Source organism: Cyanistes caeruleus, chromosome 1 (genome assembly GCF_971803275.1).
Source record: "Cyanistes caeruleus chromosome 1, bCyaCae1.hap1.1, whole genome shotgun sequence".
NCBI lineage: Eukaryota > Metazoa > Chordata > Aves > Passeriformes > Paridae > Cyanistes > Cyanistes caeruleus.
In genome coordinates, this window is record NC_141701.1 from 125,940,856 (window position 1) to 125,947,811 (window position 6,956).

The following is a 6,956-nucleotide window of genomic DNA, read 5'->3' on the forward strand; positions in this document are numbered from 1 at the left end:
AAAAATGGCAAATGTGTGTTTAATGATGGATAAATGTAGGGCCAAACTCGTGCTATGGTTGAACGGAAAATCACGCTATGAAAAGCCAGTGTCCATAAAGGAGACAGAGGAGTCCTGCAACTTTATTCGAATAAAGGGAGAGAGTCCACTGGAGCACAAGAGTGCAGGATTTTCTCTCTTGGGAGTTTGGAGGGCGCTCCTTTTACCCTAAACTCCCTGTCCCAGCCGCACATTGCCCTCTTCCTTTCCCCATTGGCAGAGGCACTATGAAGTTACAGCCTTCCCAACCACCTACCACATATCCCCCCTTGAACCTGACATTTTACACCAAAGTTCAGAAGTCCAGGTTTCTGCAGACCTGCTTTTCTGTTTCAGGAGTCTGGGCTCTGTAACAAACCTGTTGCCCAAAGTTCAGAAATTCCCATTTGTCTGTTTCAGGAGCCAAGCTGTCTAGGTCTCTAACAAACCTGCTGCTTGAAGTTAGTCGAGACATTAAGACCCATTTCAAAGACATTAACACCCATACCTTCACCCCAGCAATTGTTTGTAAATACATTAGCACACATCTTCCCTTTCATGGGGAAGAATGGAGGGGACATAAAGTTTGGCAAGTATACATTCTGTGGCCAGAGCCTGCACTACATTTAGCACAGCACTGCATGTATCAGAGCCAAAACTCCTTCTGGCATTGCAAAGATGGGTAGCTTGTTGGAGGTATGTAAGTTTTTAAATAGAGCACAGAGATGGCTGGTTGGTATATGAAATATACCAACATATGAAATGTGGTATATGCAGCTGAAATACTTTCAACAATAATTTTCTATGTTTCTGATTTTAAGTATTTTGGAAGGACAGAAAATTCCACAGGTAAGTGTTCTTACCTTTCTGTTTTAATTCTGTTTTAATTTTGTACTTGAATTTCCTGGGGGTTTTTTAGTGTCTTATCACATCCATAGCTGATGTGTTCACACTGTGTGCTCCTGTTTCCTCCCTCAATTCTTTGGCTGTGTAGGAGGTGTGACTGCAAAGTGAATTCTTCTCCTCAATCTGGTTTTGCCAGCTCTACCTAAATATGCTATTGGCCCATGAACTCTAGTATTTTCTTCCAGTTCCTGATCAGTTTCCATGTTCAATGAGGAGTTGCGTATGTCAGCTTTTCATTCCCGGGCTGTTTTTGTTCTTTTTCTTTTCACTGGCAATCCCTATCCTACTATTTCCCTTCACACACTGTTTCAGTCTTAAAAGACAAGTAGCATGGCTCAGATCCCTTCGTTGAGACTCTGCAGATCCATGATAACTTGTGCAGCAGCCGGTTCTCCAGAACCTCCTCCCTGCCAATGGACAAGCCCCCGCTCTTGTCCCATACTCAGTGATTGTCAGGACAGCCCAAATCACATGTAACAGGAAAGAGCAGTAAAAAGAACTGCCTCCAAATTTGGTATAAATAGAAGATCAGGCTGAGAAGCACAGACAGCTTAGAAGACTGAGAGCTTTCAGCACAGACAATGGGAGAGGAGCACCCTGTAGAACAGTGGAGGAATTTATGAATCCTTTAAATAAGGATGTATGGGCTCTCTGACTTTCAGTTCAGCCCTTTGGGATAGGCTACAATACTAGGATTATTCCAGTCTCTACATACATAGTTCTGGCAGGAATAGGTGATCAAACAGAAGTTAATTAATGGCTGCCTTGCCCCTGCTCCTCATTAGCACCCCACATTCCTCAACAACTCCTTCCTCCTTTTCTCTTTTGTACTCTGTCCCATGACTCAAGCCCTCTTAGTGCTTCTCTTACTCTTTCTTGTCCCATTTTTTTTCTCCTTTCCTTTTTTCCCTCTCCAAAGGAATATTCACACTTTAATTTCTGAAAATAACATGCACACACTCTTTGTTATCTTCTGTAGTCAGCTTGCATACTTTGCCCTCATTCCCCAACAGGAAAAAAATCCCACATCAATAAAATTAGAAGAATTGTTAAGTGCCTAAAATTTATTCACTGTTTCTCTAACCTTCTGGGCACTGCAAAGATAGGGCTTACCAACAAATCCTCCAAATGTAGTAATTAGAAGTAAATAAAACATACTTCTGCACAGAAATTAAGTAGAACTACCAGTTTATCTCTTGTTCATCATTCTTTGGAAGTTTCTGGCTATTAAAAGGTAATTCCCCCTTTGTAGATGCTAGTAGAGTCAGATAAAGTAAGGGAAAAAGAAGGGAGAATTCATGCTCCAAATGAAAGAAACATTCAGAATGTCTGATCTCTTTATTTCTGCAAAGCCTTTGCCAGCCTCAGCAGAAAACCAAGGGTGTTGAAATGTTCAGCTGCCTTTTTGGCAGAAGAAATGTGGTATTGCTGGCACACTACTGGGAGCCGGACACTACTGACATTGCTGTATCCATTAAATAGATTTTAAGTGTTGTCAGTTTAGCACCTTCAAGTACTACTCTCATTCACATACAAAAAATTATCTTAAAAGGTCATTTTTAGTGGAAAATTGTGAAAAGCTGAAATAGGATATCTAGTATGAAAATGTCATGGCAGCTCCATCACTAACATAATACCTAAAAAAATGCTTAGAAATATTCCACTATTTCAGGTTATGTCAAACACTTTAGGTCTTGGAATTATCTCAGCATTCCAGTGGTTCTCTTCAGGCTGAGCCTTCAGTGTGCAGCCTGTTGCAAGAGTAGGTGTCTGAATCTCCATTTCAGACAATGAAATTTCTCCATTTCAATTTCAGTTGAACAGTGCTGCTGTTCAGTTGCTGGAGGAGAGAAAACAATATCTTCTTCCTGTACTTTTGCCTTAAGAAAAAAGGAATCTTTGTTGTGGCTCGATAAAGACCATTTTAGAAGGACTTACACAATAGCAAGTCAGAAGAGAATACAGTCACACTCAAATAAATTATTTTTAGTTTATTGAAATTGCTGAGTTTTCAAAAGAAAAAGTACAATATTTCCTCAAGTAGGGAATAAATGCAAGAGTAAGTCTGTCTTTAACTTATCCAGCAACTGTAAATGGAGAATAATAGTATGAAATCTTATATCTATTTTTTTTTTCCTGTCAGTGAGCAGACAGTTAAAGCCATGACCTGCCTGTCTGAATCCAAATGGCAGACTCCTTTTTTGTCTATCCAAACATCACCATTCTTAGTACAGAGACTGACCTCTTCAAATATCTTTCCAAAGAGAAATTTTACAGCTTTTAAACTTTATCTGTGCCATTACGGGAAACTCTTTCAGTGATCTCTTTTGTCTAGTATTATATGGTAAAATATAAAGAGAAAAGGACTGAATCAGATGTTCTTGCTTTTTTAAATTACAAAGGGGAGAATATTCGGTATGAACAGTCTCTGAACAATAAAACTTTGAAATAAAGTGCAGACTGCTACAAGGTCTACTGCAGTCAAATGCTGCCAGGGAAAGTTCCCATCAGATACTGAGAGTTTTCTTACATTCCTAAGGTCATGATCAGCCTCAGTCCATTAATTTTGGGAGTTTTTTGATTACATGGTACACATGTTGTAAAAGAGTCCAGGAAAAGTGAAAAACAACAGTAAAAAACATCAGTATCTTCAGCAGTAGCTTCAGCAGAAGAGCTTTCTGAACTATATAGATATATTTGCATACATATTCCCACCATTACCCTGGCTGTATATGCCTACCTACTTAGCCACTATGAGACCCCCCCGTCACTCATACCTATACAGAGAGCATCATCCTCAAGTCAAACCTCACTGCAGATTCTGCCACTGGAGTCATGTCTGAAACATTCAAACATACCTCACATGCAGCTTTCCTATCTGCCCATTCTATTCATTCTCATTTCTATCAATTTTCTCTTTCTCTGATTTTCAAAATTCAGCTCTGATGTTGCCATATCTATTGTAATGATTCTTCTTAGCTTCTACCATGTTTCTTTTCCATTTTTAACTTTCTGGTGAATTTGCCTCTGCTACTTCTGTCAAAAACTTCTTGAGTTTGATTTCAGTACATTTTACAGATTTCACTTTCTTTCATCTACCATTTCTTTACAGCAGTTGAAATTTGCCATACAAATTTGTTCAACAAAACATATTGGCCTCTAGTTTGCTGTTGAATTTTCAGACAAGTATGTGTTCTTTTTTCTAGTAATTCTTCACACTTAATATGTATTTCATGTAAATACCTACAATCTGGCTTCATTTTTCCTTGCAAATATCCTTCTACCACGATGCTCCCTAAAAATTTTGTACAACCAAATGAATATTGTGTCTTGTGTTGTCTCAGTTTATACAGCTTCTAGTTTCTACAGCTATTATACAAGTGTAGCAGTATAGCAAGTATATGCTGCTATACCTGTCTCTGTTTCTAGTTCTTGTTCTACGTGTGTATTACCAAACCATTTAGGGCAGACTAAGTATTTCCATTATTGTATTGTTTTTCTGTCTATGATTTATATCAGTTGTGCCAGAATTTGGAGTCATGAATAAAGCTCCCAGACATAAAAGCTACAAGAGGAATATTAATAATTTTATCATCTGTCTTTCAGACAGTGAGTTCATCCAGTAAGCCAGGTTCTTGTTGTTTTAAAAGTACAAAATTTGGAACACTGCATAAAGAAATTAGAATACTAAATAACAACAACAACGTAATATGAAAATTTTAGATGATACGGGTGTTTTTCTTGTTCAGATTAAAATGTATCTAGCCTAAGTAGACAGCCAGAGAAAAGCAGGAATGGAGCAAGTTTGTATGATATTATAGTCATTTCTCAGTTTCCAGTTATTTTCACTGTTGTGAGTTTCTTGATCCTTTTGTGGTTTGTCCATTCAGTGGCCTGTAATGGGTCTTTCTCCTAAGAACTTGTCCATTCTTCCTTTGTAACTCATGTAGAGTTCTTAAATACTTCAATATTATTACACAGAATTCCACAGATCTACTACCTTCTCTAGGCAGTAGATCTGAAAACAGTGTTTTGTTTGCTTTGAACCTGGCTCATGTTCTACTGTACCTCCCAAGTCATCTGTTTCCCAGGCTAAAGAATCCCAGCTGACACAGTCAATTCTGATAGTGTATCTGAGATAGACTTCAATTCCTCCAATGACTATTGCTTTCCTTCAGTGAGCTTCTCCCATCTATGTAGATAGCTTTTTGTAGTGAGAGGACAGCACTGAAATGCAGGGAAGTAGTGCATTTATTCAGTTTAATAATAATGTTTTCTCTTTTTTGCTCTATTTTTTGTTCTCTATTTCTTTCATGTGATTTTTAAGATTCTTTTTTTCTTTGGGCAGGAAGTGAACATTGACTGCATGGAAATGATACTTCCATAAAACTGTCATGATCCCAAGGTCTTGCTCCTAAGTCAAAACAGTCAACTCAGAGTTCATCGTTTTATGTGGAAAGCTAGGATTTCTAGATTTCTTTACATGATCTATAGTGCATTTCATTTCCTTTGCCTTTCTCTCTATTGAATTTCATCTGCTATTTTATTTACTGTCTTGTCAAGTAAGAATTTACACCATTAGCAGTTGAACCATTTTACACCTGAACTCTTTTAGAATTTTTGTGATAGGGCTGGTTTCTATGTATTTTATCAAACCATTTTATCTTTTTTTAAAAAGTATTTTATCTGTAGCTGCTTCCACAATAACTTCAAATTCAGAAGTTATTCAGAGGTCCACTGAGCCTTCTCCCCGAAAAGGACTGCACTTTAGCATGAGAACATCTTCATTTCTTTTTCATAGAAAATACTGATGGAGAAAATTCATCTCTGAGTACATTTCATGCAAACTATCTGCTGAGCCAATGAATGCTGGCTTTTATTTTTTTTCTATTTCAAATATATCTTATCACTAATTTTGATGCTTTTATCTTGTTGATTCTCAAATCCTTTTTCCATTCTGCCAAATTGATTATATTTTGACGTTTAATAAATTAAAGCTTATGATACTTTTTATATTCTTGTTTTAAATACAATTTGAAGGATTCCTTCCTGTTCACAGTAGTCTCCCTAATTTGCTGAAAAGTGATTTCAGCTTCCTTTTGTATTTCCTCTTCCATTTCCATAGGTGATAACACTAATTCTGCCCTTGCAGTATAGTGTTATCCAGTAGCTTACATGCCCACCAGAATTTAATTCCTCGGAGACTATCCTTGCAGAGGGGAACTGGAGGCACAAGAAGTAAAGACCATGGGTTGGGATAAGAACAATTTACTGGAAACAACAATGAAACAAGAAAATGAACAGTAACAGCAACAATATTAATAAAATCGTACAAGAGAGGGATGAGTGGTTCACATACAAAACGTTCACCACGGAGCCCAAGCCGACCACATCATACTCCCCCAGCCTGGAAGAAAGGCCCTTCCCCAGTCTCTGGAAAATGATGTGAGATGTTCTAGAATAACCTTCAGGTCCTAGCCATACCTTTTCCTGGCTACTTCAAACACTAACCCTGGCCTGACCAAAATGCTGTCATAGAAACCTGAGTGTATCTTCTTTGTTTGCTTAAATGTTTTTCTCTTTTGTCAGTAGTACTGGTACACCACAGCCAGTTACACCTTCCCAGCAGGTCTTAAGAGCTTTTGCAGACTCCCCAAGGGTGTTTGCCAGCTGGTAGTCACTGTGCAAACCTCAAAGTCTCATGGGATTCCAAGCCTAGCTATCCATAAGTGCCATCACAGATTCTTCTGCCAGTACAACCTTTCTCTTCCTCACTGTTGGAGAAAGAAATTACGTGCAATGCAAGTCAAGATGTCATTCCATTCTTTTTTCATAGTCAAGACTTACTCCCTCTTAACAAGATATGAAAAATGTGAACATAAGCCAGAGATTCCCACAGATTTCAGTGGGCTCTGGCTCAGGCTTTTAATGACGCTGACTGATACACTTTTTCCAGATGTAGTCTTTCATCCATCAAACCATTCTGTTGTTCTGAGGAAATCTGGGATGTAAAGAACATCTGCCACAATGAA